Genomic DNA, 21,057 nt, shown 5'->3' on the forward strand with positions numbered 1-21,057 from the left:
GCGGCGCTTCCGGCCGGACAAGGTGGTTTGAAACTCAGTCCTGTCATGGTCAATGCCGTAATGGGCAAGAAGCCCCAGGATAAGGATGATTTTCCTTTCTGGCTTGCCGAGAAGTTTGACCAGCTGGAAGCTGTATTTCCTAATACGACTCCTGGTGAAAAACACCGGATTCTTACTCTTAGTTTGCCGAAAGATTTGGCCCCTGAGCTCGTTGACTGTGAGACCTGGGGCAAGACTTTTGCAGCGGTCTATGCAAGGTGCTACAGCACCCCGTCTATGTCAGTGCTGTCTACGGTCTTTAAACGTGTTCAAGATGATCACGGACCGGAGTCTGCGGTTGAGTTGGGCATGCGCCTGTTTGGCACCTTTGATGTGGTTTGCGATCTGATCCTTGCTAATGTCAAGGGGGATGCAGTGAACTTTAAGGTTGTTAACGCGTTGGCGGTGCTTCCCGAGGCCGAGAAACCCCGACAGTTAGCGAAGATTATTGTGGCGGCTTATAAAACAGTGGGTCGCAATAGTAAGGGACTTAAGCCTTTTTCTGTTAAGGAGAAAAAGCAGCCCCAGGGACAAGCTTCGGAAACGGAAGTTCAGCGCAAGTCCAAGAAACAAAATTGGCCAAAAAAACAAAAACAGGGTAAGCAACAGCAACAACAACAAACCCAGGGGTCTCGTCCTGTGTCTCCGTTGCCTGCGCAGTCGGAACGTGTTTATGACTTGCGCGATCGCGCGGCGATTAAAACTCCTGATCGATTTCAGGCTTCTGACCAACGCTCTCCTCGTTCCTTTCAGGACTCATCGGCCCCGACAACCGGTGGTGGAGGGGGCGGCAGGGGTCGGGGTGGCCAACAAGGACGTGACCAGCCCGGCCCGAGGAACGGTGCAGAAAAGCAGGAAGGCTCTACGCCTAAGAGGCCGCAGTTTGCCAAAAAGAAAGTCGCAGCCTTAACAGCGCATCGATATGCCACAGATAGTGAGAACGCGGCTTCGGAATCTGACGTGGGCTCTGACCTTGCTGGACAGCACAGCGGAGATTACCATAGTGAGAGAGGCCCTTTGTCCACTACTGAAGGTGACAGCGACTGATACTTATGTTGTCATTGAAACAGCTGATACCAGAGTTGCTCCCCCTGATAGACTTTTTGAAATGGTCCTGTTAATAGAAGGTGACATACAGCGAACCATAAAAGGGGTATTTTGGGAAAATCTTTCGTCTACATATGACATTTTGCTTTCGGAGGCTGACTGGCCCCCACCTTTTGTTCTCGCAGCTCTGCGAGGGGAGGAGGTGATCCTCCCCAGTTTCGCGAACACAGTGCCGAAGGACGATGCGCTGCATTTTGCAGAAGAGTAGGCTCTGGCTCTAGTGCCGGCTGTGTACCACAATCAATGTGGTTGGGATAAATTGTTCCCGTGCCACAATATTCCTTTACGGTCTCAGCCGCAGCCTCAACCTCAATAGCCCATACGATGAGAAGCCAAAGCTTCCGTCGCGGCAATCCTTGAACAATTGGAATATCAAGGTGTAATTGAAACGTGTGTGTCACCAATGAATACCCCTCTTTTTACTGTAAACAAGCCTGACGGTTCGTATCGTTTGGTGTTGGATTACCCGCATTTAAACTCACATTGCCGTAACTGTGCAGTACAGAATACTCACGGCTCTGCACTAGTGAATAGTCTTGTGCGTAAGCGGTTTAAGACCACGCTTGACATTTCCAATGGTTTTTATGCCTATCAATTGGATGGTCTAAGTTCCCAATGGACCTCCTTTACTTGCGGCGGTGTCTTAAAAACAATTTCGACGTTTGCCTATGGGCTATGATAATAGTCCTGGGATTTTTACAGCTCGCTTAGTCTCTCTTTTGGAGAGAATCGACCCGGATGCTTGTTCGTATGTGGATGACATTTATCTCACAGACGACGAACTTTGGGAGCATCTTTTTTGAGTCAACGGGATTATTTGTACCTTTGCAAACTTAGGTTACAAGTTCAACTGCAAAGTCAATGGGTCGCTCACTACTGACCTCACCAGCGGGTGTAACCCAAGAGCATCACGGTAGATGCAGTTCTTCTAGGCGTGTGCGCCTTTCGTAGCTCTGGAAGTGTAGAAAGCAAAGTTGCAGCACCAACTCTGTACACCGGTGTTTCGGAATTATTGTTCCTCATCAGCAGAGTGTAGGTTTCTTCAGGGTTTGCTGGGCAGGCTGCCAAAGTATTCACAGGTATGGTACCACTCAAGGCACGTAGGAGCGGTGTCCGAGCTCGTCAGCTCAAATGGTTCAAGGGAACCATATATAAGTGCAAAGTCAATGGGTCGCTCACTACTGACCTCACCAGCGGGTGTAACCCAAGAGCATCACGGTAGATGCAGTTCTTCTAGGCGTGTGCGCCTTTCGTAGCTCTGGAAGTGTAGAAAGCAAAGTTGCAGCACCAACTCTGTACACCGGTGTTTCGGAATTATTGTTCCTCATCAGCAGAGTGTAGGTTTCTTCAGGGTTTGCTGGGCAGGCTGCCAAAGTATTCACAGGTATGGTACCACTCAAGGCATGTAGGAGCGGTGTCTGAGCTCGTCAGCTCAAATGGTTCAAGGGAACCATATATAAGTGCAAAGTCAATGGGTCGCTCACTACTGACCTCACCAGCGGGTGTAACCCAAGAGCATCACGGTAGATGCAGTTCTTCTAGGCGTGTGCACCTTTCGTAGCTCTGGAAGTGTAGAAAGCAAAGTTGCAGCACCAACTCTGTACACCGGTGTTTCGGAATTATTGTTCCTCATCAGCAGAGTGTAGGTTTCTTCAGGGTTTGCTGGGCAGGCTGCCAAAGTATTCACAGGTATGGTACCACTCAAGGCACGTAGGAGCGGTGTCCGAGCTCGTCAGCTCAAATGGTTCAAGGGAACCATATATAAGTGCAAAGTCAATGGGTCGCTCACTACTGATCTCACCAGCGGGTGTAACCCAAGAGCGTCACGGTAGATGCAGTTCTTCTAGGCGTGTGCGCCTTTCGTAGCTCTGGAAGTGTAGAAAGCAAAGTTGCAGCACCAACTCTGTACACCGGTGTTTCGGAATTATTGTTCCTCATCAGCAGAGTGTAGGTTTCTTCAGGGTTTGCTGGGCAGGCTGCCAAAGTATTCACAGGTATGGTACCACTCAAGGCACGTAGGAGCGGTGTCTGAGCTCGTCAGCTCAAATGGTTCAAGGGAACCATATATAAGTGCAAAGTCAATTGGTCGCTCACTACTGACCTCACCAGCGGTTGTAACCCAAGAGCATCACGGTAGATGCAGTTCTTCTAGGCGTGTGCGCCTTTCGTAGCTCTGGAAGTGTAGAAAGCAAAGTTGCAGCACCAACTCTGTACACCGGTGTTTCGGAATTATTGTTCCTCATCAGCAGAGTGTAGGTTTCTTCAGGGTTTGCTGGGCAGGCTGCCAAAGTATTCACAGGTATGGTACCACTCAAGGCACGTAGGAGCGGTGTCCGAGCTCGTCAGCTCAAATGGTTCAAGGGAACCATATATAAGTGCAAAGTCAATGGGTCGCTCACTACTGACCTCACCAGCGGGTGTAACCCAAGAGCATCACGGTAGATGCAGTTATTCTAGGCGTGTGCGCCTTTCGTAGCTCTGGAAGTGTAGAAAGCAAAGTTGCAGCACCAACTCTGTACACCGGTGTTTCGGAATTATTGTTCCTCATCAGCAGAGTGTAGGTTTCTTCAGGGTTTGCTGGGCAGGCTGCCAAAGTATTCACAGGTATGGTACCACTCAAGGCACGTAGGAGCGGTGTCCGAGCTCGTCAGCTCAAATGGTTCAAGGGAACCATATATAAGTGCAAAGTCAATGGGTCGCTCACTACTGACCTCACCAGCGGGTGTAACCCAAGAGCATCACGGTAGATGCAGTTCTTCTAGGCGTGTGCGCCTTTCGTAGCTCTGGAAGTGTAGAAAGCAAAGTTGCAGCACCAACTCTGTACACCGGTGTTTCGGAATTATTGTTCCTCATCAGCAGAGTGTAGGTTTCTTCAGGGTTTGCTGGGCAGGCTGCCAAAGTATTCACAGGTATGGTACCACTCAAGGCACGTAGGAGCAGTGTCCGAGCTCGTCAGCTCAAATGGTTCAAGGGAACCATATATAAGTGCAAAGTCAATGGGTCGCTCACTACTGCCCTCACCAGCGGGTGTAACCCAAGAGCATCACGGTAGATGCAGTTCTTCTAGGCGTGTGCGCCTTTCGTAGCTCTGGAAGTGTAGAAAGCAAAGTTGCAGCACCAAGTTCAACTTTGCAAAATCGCACATTGCAGAGTACACTGTGTTGTTTCAGGGCTACGAGCTCAACAATGAGGGAAAGGGATTAGCTCCTCACTTCCTGGAGAAATGCGCACAACTGCGTGCTCCGACAACACTGAAAAAATTACAATCTTTACTGGGCTTCTTGAATTTTGGGAGGACTTACATTCGGGAATATGCCCAGCGTATCAAGCCTTTGTATGCTTTGATACAACCATCATTTTCCAAATCATGCTGGCTGCCTGAGCATTCGGCTATTCTGCAGTCATTGCAAGCTGATCTGCTCGCTTCTAAATTCTAACTGACTCGTGATAATCAGACCAACCTGGTGAAAAGAATTATCCCTGGGATGGTAGGTTTCACGTACCTGACTTTTAATGAAGGAGACACAGAACCTATATCTTACAAGTCACACTTGTACACTTTGGCTGAGTTGCGCTTTTCCACTGTGGAGAAGGTTTTGACGGCTGTGCAGATGGCAATTCTTAAGGAACGTGCCCTGTCACAGGGAAAGCGCATGTTGGTTGTTACGCCGTGTCCTGCCTTGGAGGCGGTCACGAAAGCCAGTGTACCAAATTCTAAAGCTTAGCACCCTCTGTGGATTCAATGGACTGCATCCTTGACATCCAAGGATGTCACGTTTATTTTTGACGCCTCAGTACAGTCGCAGGAGTACTTACAGTATGAATTTATTCATCCAGCTCCTTTAGCAATGACACCCCTGGAGGATTTCCATTGCATCATTTACACTGATGGTTCGACGCAGGTTGCGCATGGCTCTAAACATGCCTACATTTCCGCATGCGCCATTGTGGTCGGTGCCATGGTGAACGATGAGTTCAAGTTCAGTGTCGTGCGTACGCAGACACTAGGGGACTGCACTGCACAATTAGCAGAGCTTCGTGCGCTGATGCTTGCATTGGAGTACGCTGATCCTAGTGTGACAACACTTATTGTAAGTGATTCTTACTACTGTGTCCAGTCTTACAATGAGAACTTGTTCTTTTGGATTCAAAATGATTTTCGTGAATCCAAAGGTAGCACAATAAAACATAAAATGATCTGGGTCCGAGTGGCTGAGCTTAAAGAGCAGTTGCCCCTTGTGTTTGTGATTCATACTCTTGGCCATCAGCGTGTTGGAGTTCACACTGTCGGTAACTCGCTTGCTGATGAAACAGCGAAATCTGCGGTATCAAAATATTTAGTTGCAGCAGTTACACGGTCCAAAAGTAGAATAGATGATGACATCTTGGCGGCAGTAGCTGCCACTGAGAGGGTAAGGAAAATATCCTTCGGGGTTCCCTTCGAAGTACACATACCACTTAAGTCCCGACAAGGGGCCAGATGTAGGTAAATCGATTTTACCGATCTTAAAATACCGAATTTTACCGAATCTGTATTTTAGGATCGGAAAATGGGATGTAGGAAAAAAATCGGTAAAAAATACCGAATCGGTAAAGTTCATTATATGACAATCGGAAACTACCGAATCGGTATTTACCGATTCGGTAAATACAGAATCGGTATCCCCCATTCATTCCTATGGTCCAAAAGGCCCAAAGGAATGAATGGGGAATACCGAATCGGTACCGATTCGGTAAATACAGAATCGGAAACCTAACAAAAGTGAAACTCAAGTAGGCAGCCAATCATGTGCCACCACCCTCCCCCTCCCTACCAGGAAGTGGCTACACAGGCAGCTGCAACTAATCAGAACCTTCTGGAAAGGCAGTTGGAGCAGAGCAGAGTGCAGAAGCAGCAGAAAGGGTTTGAAGCAGTTTTAAAAGTGAAAAATGACAAGCAGCCAAGAGAAAGAGCAGCCTGAGAGGAGGAGGAAACTAAAATTCAGCAGTATGGAGTTGCAGGTCCTTGTGGAGGAGGTGGTCAGGGTGCACCACAAATTGTTTGGCAGGCAGTCCCTGACTGTGGCTGAATCAGCCAAAAGAAATATCTGGCTGGACATCATGGAGAAAGTGAATGCTGTGGGGGTCACCAGAAGGGATACAGAGGACCTCAAAAAACGGTTTTATGACATGAGGAGCCACACTAAAAGAAAAATGGCAGAACTACACAAGCAGGCAAATAAAACAGGCGGAGGCAAGAACCCAGCACCCCCCCTGACTGACCTGGAGGAGATGGTGGCCTCAACCCTTGAAATGGAGAGCGTCTGCGGACTGGGCGACGTAGACAGCTCGGCCGGAGCTGCAAGGCAAAAAGGTTAGAGAAATGCACAGCATTCCTCCCATACCATTCCCCTTACCTGTACCCTTAGTGGGCAAGTAAAGCCAATTCCAGTACTGCTAGCAATACACTGGGCCAATGCATGATGCGATATGTAGACAGGAAATGTTAGGCCTTGTCATAGAGCACACCAACCAACTAGTACATGTAATGACAGCATACAGAACATGGTCAAAGTGAAAATTATTTTATTGTAGTGACTGTGAGACAGTAGCGCTTAGCTAATGTACGCTCATATGTCCACAGGTGAAACATCTCGTAGGCGCTCGCAGGAGGCTGGAGGGACACCACCTGAGAGGGAGGAGAGTCAGGCTGCAGGAGAAAGTACCCCCAATGTACCACAGGAGAAAGCTGCATCAAGTATCCATCCAACTGGCCAAGACACAGAAATGGCCAAAGAATTGCTGGCAACCGCTAGCAGATCTCAGTCCCCACTCCTGCTCTCATCACCAGAGATGCCTGCATTACAGTATACAGTATGATGTGATACCCCCAACACAACCAGTCGTGGGTCCACTCCCCGATTTTGAGTCCGTGGCAGCTGCCATGGAGGGTGATGGAGAACAGAACTTGCCTGTACCAGCGAGCCCTGGCACAACACACTCCAGTGCAGGGATGGCCCATAGTAGTGGAAGACGCCGCAGAGTGCAGGAAAGGCCAGGAGATGCACCAGTTGAGGGTCGAAGTGTGTTCCTTGGTCTGGAGGGGAGCATGGTCTGGATACAGAGGATGCAGGGGAGAGCCATCCAGGCATGCCAACGACAGCTGAGGTCCCTGAATAGCAACATTGGGGAGATAGGAAAGGGCATCAGTGAGATGGTACAGGACAACAAGGAGATGGTGCAGGTCAACAAGGAGATGGCTGCAGGGATGCGAGGAATAAACAACTCGGTGCAGCTACTATGCACAAAACTTGACAATGACTTTGCTGCAAGGGACAGGGATAGGTGTCGTGCACATGTCTGAAGTACTGCCATCAACCGCCTGGTCACTGCCACATCCCTGTTATGCAGGAGGAGCTCCAACATGCAGGAGGCCATGATGCAAAACACTAATGAGGTCACTAGGGGCATGGGCAGGGTGACCAGTGCTCTGGAGGCACTGTTGAATGCCCAAACTGCGCACACAGCTGCAATGGATGTGCCTATCAGTGAGGAGAGCATGAGCAGGAGCAGCATTGGAAGCACCCCTGTAACAGAAACTAGGAGGAGCAGGCGCCATGCTGAGGCCGCAGGCCAACAAGACAGTGAGCAGGTTGAACAACCTCCTAGTGTTACTGGGAAGCGATCTAGGAAATGACTTACACAGTTGAAGGTGTAATTCTACATTACTCAGAGCATTGCCGTTAAATCTGTATTTGTTACACTTTTTTGATTTAATAACAAAAGTGATTTGAAAATTAAACCAGTGTTGTAGCATACTACCTGTCTTTGTCACCTTACTTACTTAAAAATAGTTGCGTGTCACCTCTTCCCATCTGTATCTGCCATCAGTTGCTGTTGCTCCACCAGATGTGTGTGGTTCAGGGACAGCATACTCGTCGTCATGGTCCTCAAAATCTGAGAGTTCCACTTCTGTCCCCTTCTTGACCGCAGCATTGCACAGGCTGCAATCATTTTGCAGCAGGCGATTGGTGTGTACTGGCGGGCCCCTCCACTTTTATGGAGGCAGCGAAACCTGCTTTTCCACATGCCAAAGGTGCGCTCCACGATGTTTCTAGTTGTTTTGTGTGCCCGGTTGTATCGCCTTTGACTTGGTGTTGTTGGGTTGAGGTAGGGTGTGAGGATGAAGGACCGGAGTGCATATGCACTGTCCCCTATTAGTAATGAGAAATTGACATTATTCACATGCTCACACACATCCACCTGTAAAACGATTCAAGTGATTACCACACAGTGTCTCACCTAGCAAGTATCGTTCGCCAAACTCCCCCGCAGTCAGGCGTGCATAGATCCCACTGTTTTGGAATATGTAGGAGTCGTGGGTACTCCCTGGAAATTTGGCTACTACGTCAGTGATCATGTATTTTGCATCACAGATCACCTGAACGTTGATGGTGTGGGTGGACTTGCGGTTCCGATAGATGTACTCTGTGGCAGCTGTTGGGCATATTGGTACGTGGGTACCATCAATACAGCCTATGATGTGTGGGAAATGCGCCACCTGGTAAAAGTCTGTCTTTGTCCTTAGCAGTTCAGCATGCGTTGCTGGAAAGCGGATGTATAAATGCATTCTCTGCAACATTGCATCAAGGAATTTTTGAAAGAAACGTGACAGACAGCTCTGGGACACCCCACCTACCGCTGCAGCCACACTCTGGTAACTTCCAGATGCGAGCAGGTGTAGGCTGCACAGCACCTGGACATGGGGGGGATGGCGTGGGCCCTTGTGGTTGGATGTTCCAATAGTGGGTGGAGGTCCCTGATTAGGTCCAGGATGGTTTGGGGATCCAGCCTGTACCTCTGCAGGATCTCTGGGTCAGTTAGCTGGAATAGAGTGATCCTCTGTCTGTACACCTGCTCCTCCCTCCTCCAGACCCTCTCACCTTCTGCATATAGGCGTAGCCACCTCTCAATGACATAGAATGGCGCCATTGTAGAGAAAATGTTGCATTTTGGGCCCTTTTTTATACCTTGCACCTGTTTACCACCTGATTTGAATCCATGGTAATTACAGACTCTTAAATACCGATTTTCAGTCAAATTCGGTATTTCAGAGGTTCCCTACATCTCAAATACTCATTTTTACCATTTGTTATTTCCCGATTCTGTATTTTTACCGATTGGGTAACTTTACCGATTCGGTAAAATTAACGAATCGTTATATTTTCCGATTCGGTAACTTTACAGAATCGGTAAAGTTACCGATTCGGTAAATTTACCGATTCGGTATATTTTCCAATTCAGTAACTTTACCGATTCGGTAACTTTACCGATTTGGTAAATTTACTGATTCGGATGTTTTTCTGTCCCCTACATCCCAAATGGCCTATACCGGTCGGTAACGGCCGAAATTCGGTAAAATCGGCCTTTACCGACCGGTATTGGCCTACCTACATCTGGCCCAAGGTTTCTTATGTGAAAATTCCTGATGTTGGGGAACAGCTGATTCCCAACTTGGATCCAGGGCTACGTTGATTACAGCCTCGCATGAAGGTGTGGTGTCTGCGCATGCGGGCGTCTCAGCTACTGTAACTCAGCTACAACAACGATTCTGGTGGCGGGGACTGTACAAACACACACGCGATTATGTCCTTCAATGGGACATTTGCCAGCAGATTAAGCCTTAGACTGCTGCGCGTCCGCCACAGACACAGTTGTACATATCTAATAAACCACTGGGTTGCGTTTATTTAGATCACGGCGGTCAGTTTTCTTCTGATACTGCGTGTAAGTACATCTTAGTAGCAGTTGATTCATGCACACGCTTTGTGTGGGTATGGCCCCATCGCAGTACTGATTCACGGACTGTCATAAGAGATTTGCGTGTCTTTGTAGGGATTTTTGCCTGTGGTACCTTCCATTCGGATCAGGGTCCGGCTTTCGCCTCTAAGGCGTATAAGGATGCTATGGTTTCGTTGGGGGTCCAAGTCAAGTTTTCGTCTCCGTACAGACCTGAGGGTAATAGTGTAGTGGAACGAATGGAGTGACTTAAAGCAATCTTTGACAGCTCGAGTTATAGGCACTGGCAGAAACTGGTTGGCCCATCTCAATCGCGTGCAGCGTTCTCTTAATAATCTCCCTAGAAGGTCTCTGGGTGGGCGGACTCCGTACGAAATGCTCTTTGGTATCAAGATGTATGTCCCTGACCTCGACGGTCTAGACTGCGTGGCTCAAGCCACGGCCTTTGACGTAGATGAACAGTGCAATGTTTTACAGGATCTACAAAAGACCAGAGACAGTCTTGCAAAGGAACATTTGCCCTCCACATCGGATGATGCGTTGCAGATCCCAGTAGTTGGCTGGCTACCCAAAGTTGGAGAACTGGTTCGAGAGATCGATAACAAGAAAGAATTTGGTCCTTCCTTTCGAGCACCAGTCCCCGTTATTGGAGTGAAGGGCACAAGAACAGCCATTTTACCACCACTTCCAGGTCGTAAGGAAAACAGGTTTATCTCAATTGACAATGTCAAGATACACAGGGGGCCGATTCTTCATAGCATGACACTGGCAGTGTCCTGTCCTTCGATTGTGAGAAATTCTGTTTTGGCCACTACTTCTAATGCTGAGCCAGAAGTGGCCCTCGAGATGCCTGCTGTTTCCAATCCTTTACTCAATTCTTTCCCCGTTAATAACATTGATGACCTAGATTACGCCTATCCAGCTGATTTATCGATGCCTGATTTACAAACACGTTTGGCCACGGAATCAAGGTTCTCATTTGACTCTGCTTCCGTGACTTCGACAAAACCCTCACGTTGTGCAATTTGAGCCTCTTTATTTAAGTAAAAATTTTTGATTCCCCCTTGGACATATATTTGGCTGGTACTTTTTACAGTTTACCTTTTTATGTCAATTGGTTTTGTGTTTTATTTTTTCCGTATCATCGATGGACACTAGGTCAAGGAGAGAACATGCATTTGGCATCTTAATGGAACTTTGGCCCCCTTTTCCTCATCACATTCAGCACACAGACTGAAAAGAGACTTGAATTTTGTTAACATCACTGCTTGGCCGGTTCTTGACGGGATTGTGTGGGATGCAGTTAAATTTCAAATTCATTGCCCTACTGAAGTGGTTAATGTCCCTAGTGTACTGAGAGTGAATATGGGGGATGTGGTGAAACAAAACATTCGTTCTGATGATTGGGATGTTCAGGCCGTAGAATCATTATTCTCTGATTTGAAATATTATGCTGCCTTTGATGCTGAAGATTTATATTTAGAGTCTGCTAATTATGGTGATTTATTTTGCTTTCAACATTTTGGTAACCATTTTCTGCATAAAACGAGTACCAGAAGGGGTACTGTAAATTACACACAGTGGGAACATTGCCCAGCACCATTACAAGGCAGCTCCAGTACATTTTTGGAGAAGAACACTTATTTTACTGACTTTAATCAATCAAGTCCTGAGTCCTTTTATTTTAAGATGACACAGAAGTCCATGTCCAAGGTTAGACTTACCGATACTAAATTGTTGTATTCGAAGTCCTTTCTAGACAAGTTAGCTGTAGAGGGCTACGAGCTACGGAAGGAAACCATTGACCTTAAATCGGTTTGGGGTTCTAGAAGTTGGCAGGTACAAAGCACTGAGGCTTTGCACCGTGCATGTCTCATCCCGAATCATATGTTGTTTTTAAATTCTACTATTTCCCAGACAACATGCTTTGGATTGGCTACTTCAAAAAAGTTGAATACCCCTACTATTCCTGATTTGGAAGAATATTCCGGTTGGGATAATTTCAGAAAGTTTTCTATTCAAGAATTGCAAACATTATAGCATAATTCATCCTTTAATGTATCCAGTTTGGATCCGAAGGGTTGGCTGATGTGGCACAGAAGCTCTGATTCTTGCCAACGTCGCTTTCTGGGTTTAACTGAAGGTTTTACACACGTCAGGCATGATCCACGTTTTGATGCTGACCACATTGTTACAGCATACTCAGTTGGCAAATTATGTCTGAATTGGCTACAACATTCTACATTAGCTGCTGTTAAATAACATCTAACCAAGCTGACTGATGATGTTGATCGCATGGAGAAGAGAATACTGCCCCGCCAAAAAAAACACTTACCTCTCCGTGCTCAAGGCATATAAGCAAGGCATCCTTGATGCCAAGACCCTGTTCTATTCAAACAGGATACTGGCAGCAGAATCCCAAACCAAAGAAATCTTTGCTACAGTACATGAGCTTGCCTCATCTAATAGAGCCACGGCCTCGATCCCCCCCTCCCAAACGCTCTGCGACTTACTCAACGATTTCTTCGTTGACAAGGTCGCAAAGATCAAGGCCAACATCCCCCTCCCTTCCCCCACTTTCACCAACCCTTCCCCACCCTCTTTCACTTCCAAACTCACCTCCATCCCCCCCTGACTAAAGCTACGCTTCTCCCCCTGCTCCAAAAGGTAAAGTCAGGCTCCCCCCTAGACTTTGCCCCTGCTCACATCCTGAGAGAAATCTTCCTAAATTGCCCTACCCCTCCACTCACACTTTTGAATGACTCACTTAGCAATGGAGTGGTCCCCACTGCTCACAAATTTGCGGCTGTTATCCCCATCCTAAAAAAGCCCGGTGCCGACCCTTCATCCCCTTCTAATTACCGTCCCATCTTCCTTCTGCCTTACCTGGGCAAGGTTCTAGAAACCCATGTAACCAGCACCCTGAGCACCTATGTGGAAACTAATCACTGCCTCTCCCCCCGGCAGGCGGGCTTTCGCTCCCTCCAATCTACGGAGAAGGTGGTGACCTCAGTGATGGACAGCCTACGCGAGGGCATTGACACCAACCTCCCGCAGGCCCTCATCCTCTTAGACCTGTCCGCCGCTTTTGACACGGTGGACCACTCCATCCTCCTCACCCGTGTCAGGGCGGCGGGCATAGAGGGCCTGGCCTTCGCCTGGCTTGAGTCCTTCCTGAGTGATAGGGCTCAGGGGCGGTCCACCTAGCTGGTTTCACCGCTGCCTCTCGTAAGGTTGTATGTGGAGTCCCCCAAGGTTCCTCACTTTCCCCTCTTTTGTTTAATTTATACATCTACCCTCTTATTTTTATGTTACAGCAGCTTGAGGTCACGGTGTTCAATTACGCCGATGACCTCCAGCTAATCTTTAACCTTTCCCACTCTTCCTCATCCTCCCTGAACGTCCAATCCGTCATGTTGTTCATCCAGGATTGGATGAACTGCAACCACCTCAAACTCAACCCGGACAAGACGGAGTTAGTCTTGACCGGAGGTGGTTGCAGTCCCTGGTCCCCTTCTCACTGGCCTTCGTCACTTGGTGTCCCCCTGCTCCGTGTCCCCAAGGTCAAAACCCTTGGTATTTTCCTCAACTCCTCACTTTCTGTTCACTCACAGGTCAATTCGGTTGTTTCCTCCTGCTTTTTTTCTCTCAGAAACATCAGGAAGATCTCTCGCTTTTTCTCTCTACCTGCCCTAAAGATCATAGTGATGGCTATGGTGCTGTCGCGCCTCGACTATGGCAACATCATTTACAATGGCGCCCCAGCCTACGCCATTCACCGTCTGCAGCTAGTGCAGAACCAGGCCGCCCGCCTGATTCACGGCCTGCCCAAATTCCACCGAGCTACTCCCTTACTGCAGGCTCTGCACTGGCTGCCGGTGAAAGAGCGAGCCTTGTTCAAGCTTGGCTGTACCACCTTTCAGGCCAAAATGGGCACCGCCCCGGAGTTCATTTGCTCCGCCATCAAGCCCTACACGCCGGGTAGAGAGCTTCGATCCACCCATCAGGCCCTGCTAATTACCCCCCGTTTCAGAAAGAAAAAGGCGGGCAGAACAAAATTTGCAGTTCTCGCTCCTGCGTTCTGGAACTCCCTTCCGACGGAACTCCGTATGACATCCTCTTACATCGAGTTCCGGAAAGGTCTTAAAACCCTGCTCTTCTCCCGAGCCTATAATGCCTAGATTCCCTCCGCTCCTGTTGTCTCCTCGCAATCTAAAAGCGCCAAGAAACCGCATGGTAGAAGTGCGCTATACAAATGTTTTTAAATTAAAATTAAATTAAATTAAAATCTAAATGATTGTATAAAGGGCCCGGCTAGTGGTAGATCTAAATGTTGGATTTATGCTGTTTACAATGAAATCTGGAAACTTTCACAAATTGAGGCTGCTAAGCGCCTAAGGGCTATTGATCAAGCTAATTTGGAAAAGGTGCTTGAGGTTGTCGATAACAGTATTAACATGCTTTCTTCCTGCATCTACACATTGAATAATATTGTATCTTCTGTGGTTGATATTGTAAATGATGAGGTGTCTGTTTTATACCATGGTCAGAATCAATTGCGTTCTGCATTTTGCGTGGACCCTGCAGAAACTTAAGGCTGGTAGAGTGCCCTGGAATTACATGAACGTGTCCTCCCTCTTTGCCCCATTTAATTTGACTGACAAACAGCGCATGCTTTCAATGCGTGACACATCATTTTCCTTGTTACATATTGAGAGGTTGGAATCTTTACCGTTCTCTGTAGCTGAGGCCATTGATGCAACGTGGCTTATCCACGGATTAATCAAATTACCATTCGCCTTATACAAGTTTACTAATTGTATGCAATATATTGCGATAGGGCGATATGAACCATTAGGTAGCGCATTCCTCCATGAGGCGTGGTCTCTTCCATTCACATATAGGTGCCTGAAAGACGAAAAAGAAGTGAATATTAATGGGGAAGAATGCACAGAGTCCCCTGACCATTTGTTGATATGCAGGCACATCCAGTTACATGGTTCCTGTAATCAGGAACATCCTAATTTGACCTGTGTTTTGAAAGGAACTCCGGTTCCCGCAATCGTTCCCACATTCACATTAGTGGCGAATGGTAGTTATTTACTGTTGAATAACGGAGAGTGTTGTGGTTTAATTAAAGGTATCGCTTATGTGGTAACTGTATCAGAACCTGTTGTCTGTTGCAAAAACTTTCTGTATCCCCCTACGCATGGAAATTCAGATGTTTCCATCTGGCCGCGCATCCCAACCTTGAAAGCAGAGTTCAATGGTATGACTAGAATAAGAGCCCTTTTGTCTCAAAAAGAGATGGCCCTGAGTTCGGCCCGAGAAACATTCGTCCTTCACATAGCTAACACGCGCAAAGAGGTGCAGGCACTTTTAAATACTGATTTGCCGTTACATTTCAGCGAGCTGGTTCATCAAATCTTTAATCTCTCCTCCACTTCCGGCCTTGCTCACTTTTTTAAATTAGTTAGCAGCGGTCTCGTGACTTCATTCGAGAAAATATTTGGAGTCATCCCTGCCTTTTTTCATTCTATTTTTCAAGTTTGTTCGGTGGCTTCCCTGTTTTGCTGGCATTAGCTGCAGGCGTGCTGGCGATATTTTGTTTTATTAAACATGGATGCCCGTCCTGCGTTAGGAGCGACAGAGCCTCTCCTGCCACTGTTTCGCAACCGGATGCTTGATTACTATGCCGCTTGCGACTTTGAGCACGGCATTTGGATTATCATTTCGATTTTCCTATTTCACATGTGTCCAGCCTGTGTTTCATTGCCAAAGCTGCAATTTCGACTGGGCACTTGATTTGTGCCTCTGCTTGACGGTGTCTCCTGACGTTGATTTTAATCAACTGATGAGCCCGTAGTTGCTCATGAGTTGGTTTGTTCTGGCTAAAGGATTATGGCCTTAGCAGCGATGCATGGACTAATGGGTCATTGGGACATACTCACAGCGGCGCATGAGTTCTTGGCACAGAGCTTTCTTGAGTACCAACCGAGTTGTCCTCTGATGATGCTAGAGGATCTAGTGCTGGAGCAGCACGTATGTTCTTTCCCGCTACTTAATTGGATGGCTGAACTGTTTTCGGATAATGACAGTGATTTCATGTTGGAGGCTGTTGCTGTATATTTTGCATATTCAGTTCTATCCTGAGATGCCATGGAATCTTTTGTTATTTAGGCACGTACCAGTTTGTATTTTTTAACGGTGCCTTTTTCTTACAAACAATTCTTTTTTATATGTCCCAGACCTATTGACTTGTATTGAAAAGTTTGGAACCATTTCATTTGGCCACTATAGGCCATCATATATGCTTTTGGATATTAGCTTAGCTCATTATTATTGAACTCTGTTTTCAGGTTATGCCCCTGTTCTGGTCCTACTTACCATGATTTTTGACAGTGCTCGATTCATTGGGGGGGTGTCATATAGCTAATTCTTTTCTATATACTGTGTTAAGTTAGCATGTTTAAACGCCATTTTTCCTTTCTGCTTCATTTTGCACACAACACATAATTGTTGTTTTAGCTTTCAACCCAGAAGAGCTTCGTGATTTACTTGAGAAATAATATGTTATTGCTCTGAATAATATGTTATTGCTCTGATATCAGTTTTGTTCGATACTCTGTCTGCACAGTGAGTGCTGAAGGCTCCAAGGATAACTCGACACAGTGTTGTTGTAAGGTCTGATCTTCGCACCTCTATAGACATAACACACATGCAGATTTTGAGGTATGGGCCCGCCCTGCTAAAACCCAAATGAGACCTTCATAGATATAAAATGCTATGCTAAATAGGGAGGGTGAGAATTAGGTATTGTAAATTCCTATTTATTCATTACAGCATCTTAGTATGCTGTCACCGTTTGCTTTCTATGGACTAGTAACTATGCTGATAACTTTGTTTCTTATAACCTGTTTGCTAGTGTTATATAAGATACTGCGTTTGAGAACCCTGCATTAGTAAATAAATATTTCAAGTATGCACGTGTCCTCATTTACTCCAAGTTCTGGTTTGAAATGATTATATAGCGAAAGAGTGTTCATGTGTTCCACGATACCTGAGGTTCTTTAAGTTCATGTTCTGGTTTGTCTAAACATTGGGAGTTTGTTATGACCAATGAGACACTGTAGCTAGCTCGGTAAGGGGATTTTGGGTACTGAGGTGAGTTTTGGGCCATCCTAATTCACTGAGGTTCCAGGTCTCTATGCACAGTTCTGTACGAGAACGGAATTCCCGCTACAACATACTGTACAAAGGTTCTTACAAGCGAACAGAGCGCGTTTGGGGTGCGGCCCATAAGGACCGCATCATCTGCATATAGCAGAGCCGGTAGCGGTTGCCTTTGACTATTGGCACATCTGGGGTTTTCTGTTTAAAGATTTGGTGAGGCCATTAATTTAAATGATAAAAAGCAGGGGTGCTAAAACGCACCCCTGTCTGACCCCTCTTCCTACTTTGATTGGTCCAGAGACTTTCCCGCCCATCCCAATCCTCACCTGCACTTTAAGGTCTGTATGAAGATAGGCCAGAAAATTTACAAGGGGTTCCTCTAGTCCATAGTCCAAGAGAATGGACAAAAGTTTGGATCTATTGACTAGATCAAAAGCGGATGACAGATCCATGATTGCGAGATAAATAGGGGACGATCGAGCAATGTTATATTTATCAATCACCAGTTTCAGGTTTAAACATTGCTCCACCGTGCCCACCCTACGTCTAAACCCCATCTGGCAGGGGTCCAACAATTCGCAATCTTCTGTCCACTCTAACACCCTATTATATAAAACCCGCCCCAAAATTTTTAAAGTGTTATCTAGGAGCGAGATTGGCCTATAATTAGTTGGATCGGACCTATCGCCCTTTTTAAATATTGGGACGATTGTGCTGGTGCCCCAAGTATTGGGCATAGGTTCTGAAGGGACACTATTAAAAACGTTAAGTAGGATTGGGGCCCACAAACCTGGACTCTGCTTAATTATGTCTATGGGGAGTCCATCAGGGCCAGGAGCCTTGTTGCCAAGGCTCTGGCTGATGGCTACTTCTACCTCATAGATATCGATCTCAAGACAGCGCAATTGCCCTAGGGCAAAGCAAGTTGACTTTACAGGAGGGCTGGCGTAAATTTTGGAAAAATGGGCCTCCCAGGTACTACTAGTTATAGAGCAGCTAGTTTTAGTTAGTTGTTTCCCCATGTCCCGCATTTTCCTAACGGCAATCCAGAAGGAGTCACTGCTTTTCTGACCAGCACTTCCAACCAGTAACTCCCACTGTTCGGTCAATAGAGCGGCAATTCTAATTTTGTAACTTTTCCTGGCTGCATGTACCTCTATCTTACATCTCGGATTCCAGTTAAGGGCCTTACGCAGTGTCCTATTTGCGAGTGAACATGCAGAGTCAAACCACCTTGGCTCTTTCTCAGGCTTTGATAAGGGGACTGATAGGTGGGTTTTTATAACTCCACATAATTTAAAAAAGTCCATAATTACCCTTGAACAATTCCCATCTGAGAGTCGACAAGACTCAATCAAGTGGGAATGATCTTTTTCAACGGTCTCTAGTATGGCGCCGCTATCAATACCCCTCCATTTCAATCGAAGACCATTGCCCGAAGGGGTGATGTCTCTTGCGCCAAGCAGGTTGGCGTATACAGGGCTTGGCCCTAAACATAGGCTAACCAGAAGGGGGTTATGGTCCCCAAATGATGTCTCTAACACTGTAGCTCTAATTATTCGATCTATTAAGTCAGATGACATAAAAATAAAATCAATTGTCGAGGCGCAGTCTCTACCTTTAAAGATAGGAACATAATGTGTGTTAACGTTATGTCCTGCTTCAAATGCGTTACTAAGAATATGCTCAGTTAGCAAATTATCTAGTTCCAAACCCCTTTGCTCTGCTGGGTCGCGTTGAATTTTCCCCTCCGACCCGTGGTTCCTCATCAGTTTTGCATTAAAGTCCCCCCCGATGAGAATCCATTTCCTCTCATCTGTGTTTTGTTCCAGATTTAGTAAAACATTAGAAAGCTCTGTAAAGTTTTTATTTGGGACCGAGTTAAAATCATTATTATAAAAATGTATAAAAATAAATCTGAGTCTGTCTTTTGTATTTTAAAACCTGTATGTTCCTATTCTTTGTAGGTAAATCCCTAATGGCACCACCAATTGATATTTTAATCTCAATAAAAAGACCGCCTACAGCGCGGCCAAAATCAGTCTCAGCTGCTGTCACACTAAAACAGTGGTAACCCTCTATAAATAGGTTTTCAGTGGCCCAGGTCTCCTGAAACATGACAATGTCTTTGTCGCCCAATAGTTGGACCCATTGCGGGTCTGACAGTCTGGATTCTAGCCCGGTGACATTCCTCCTGTCATCCTTATCAATGGCTAGCTCAGCGCTTGCTGGGGTGTGTTTTCTTTCCCTTGCAGTGTTGCATGCCCATTCCCTTGTGGCGATGAAATAATTTGTTCATGCATTAATATTTCCTTAGCAGGTTTCATTTGGGTGGGTGGGAAGTTACCCCGTAGTGTGCTAGTCTCCTGAGGTTTGGTGATACCCTTATTATTTCTCAGTCAGTCTTGGTTATCCAAATTTGAAAATGCTTGCTCAAACCGGTTATGGGTTGGGATGTTATATGTGTACCTCCCCTCATCTCGTGGAATGTGTTGGTTGTACATTGGAATGGTTGTATCTCTTATGTTATGCTGAGGGAGAATAGTACAACATGGGCGAGGCATCAAATGAATTGGAAATCTCGCCTGGTGACGCAGTTGAGGGGTAGTCACAAGATTTTGGGAGGGACCCATTAGGTGCCTATGAAAATAACCCAATGGTAAGAGCATTATATTAAACTCCCAAGGTGAGGGCAATGAGGCATTAGTAAGCGTATTTTGGGCCCAGTAAGGGGATCTGAAAGTTATGGTAATACAGTCCCCTTCAAATCTTTTCCTAAGTGGGCCCACCCATCCCACCCTTTGAGTTAAAATGATCTGGCTGGCTTCTTCCATTGGGAAATTACAGTTAGCATATAGCCAGTGAAGGGTTTTATTTTTTAAGCTCGCATGATTTTCATCTTGATTCTCCCTAAGTTTAGGGACATTAACTATGACGACGACGTTAGCCCCACATTCCGGAGGTAGGCTAATACGGGCCGGTATCTGTCTTGTATTAGTTACAAACGCTTGCCCCCCCTTATCTACAGACAAGTTCTTGGTACCCCTGGCTACTTCACTAGAGGGTGCCACTTTACTATTATCTATGGGTAGGGTTGCACTTCGTGAGCTAGAACTAGCGGCCTTTATCTCATTTGGTTTCAGTGCCCGTTTCACCTGAGGTTGGGTCCCTAATGTGTTTTTGCTTGTACTTGGAGTGGGGCCTTCAGTGCAGGCAGCTAATTTTGTGTTGGTTATATTGCTTTTTACCTTAGGTCCGACTGATGTCCCCAGGTTGGGTTTACCTGTTGTGCAGGGCCTGGTGCTAAGTTTCACTCCCTGTTCCTCTATGACTCCCAGCCTATTCTCAATATTTGAAATTTTTAGGCTGAGGGGCCCTAGTAGGGTGGAGAGCATGGTCTCCATCCTTCCCCAAAAAACCTTCATTCGCTAACTCTATTCCTACCTCTGGGGTTTGATTAACTGTGTCATTGGGATGTTCCTCCATGTTAGCCCCTTTCTGCCCTACCTTAATGTGTGCCACCCTCCGTTGTTTACGCCCGCCTTTGCCCCTTTGTTTTTTTGTCATGGGCGGGTCATTAGTGATGTGTTTCAATTTGCTCTTAGCTTTTTGGCCCCTGGTTCGTATTACTGGGCTATAAGTGTTTTCTTTTTTTATGTTTACCGGGTCAATCCTTGGACAGCCTTCTATACCATCTAGATCTACGGAATCATCTGCTATAAGTAGGTGCATGTCTTGACTCCTGGTCATATTTGGTGACAACATGGTAAGGGTGGATGAAAGCCTATTTCCTATAACAGGGTGGTCGCACTGCATTACAAGCTGTGTTGAACAGTTCTCAATAAGTTCAGGTCTGGGTAGCCCAGCATATGAAGCGGCGAGTAAAGAGTCAAATGAATTAGCAAGTACAAGAGAGGTATTATCTGGGTGCATCACAGGGGGTGCGTTTGGGAGGAGAGA

The 21,057-nt window shown here is 46.5% G+C and overlaps 1 pseudogene; it reads right to left on the reverse strand.

Moving 5' to 3' along the window:
• Window positions 1–17,549, reverse strand: part of LOC147708886 (uncharacterized) — a 32,238-nt pseudogene extending 14,689 nt beyond the window's left edge.
• Between the last annotated feature and the right edge of the window lie 3,508 nt (window positions 17,550–21,057).

This window comes from Lissotriton vulgaris, chromosome 6 (genome assembly GCF_964263255.1).
Source record: "Lissotriton vulgaris chromosome 6, aLisVul1.2, whole genome shotgun sequence".
Classification (NCBI taxonomy): Eukaryota; Metazoa; Chordata; class Amphibia; order Caudata; family Salamandridae; genus Lissotriton; species Lissotriton vulgaris.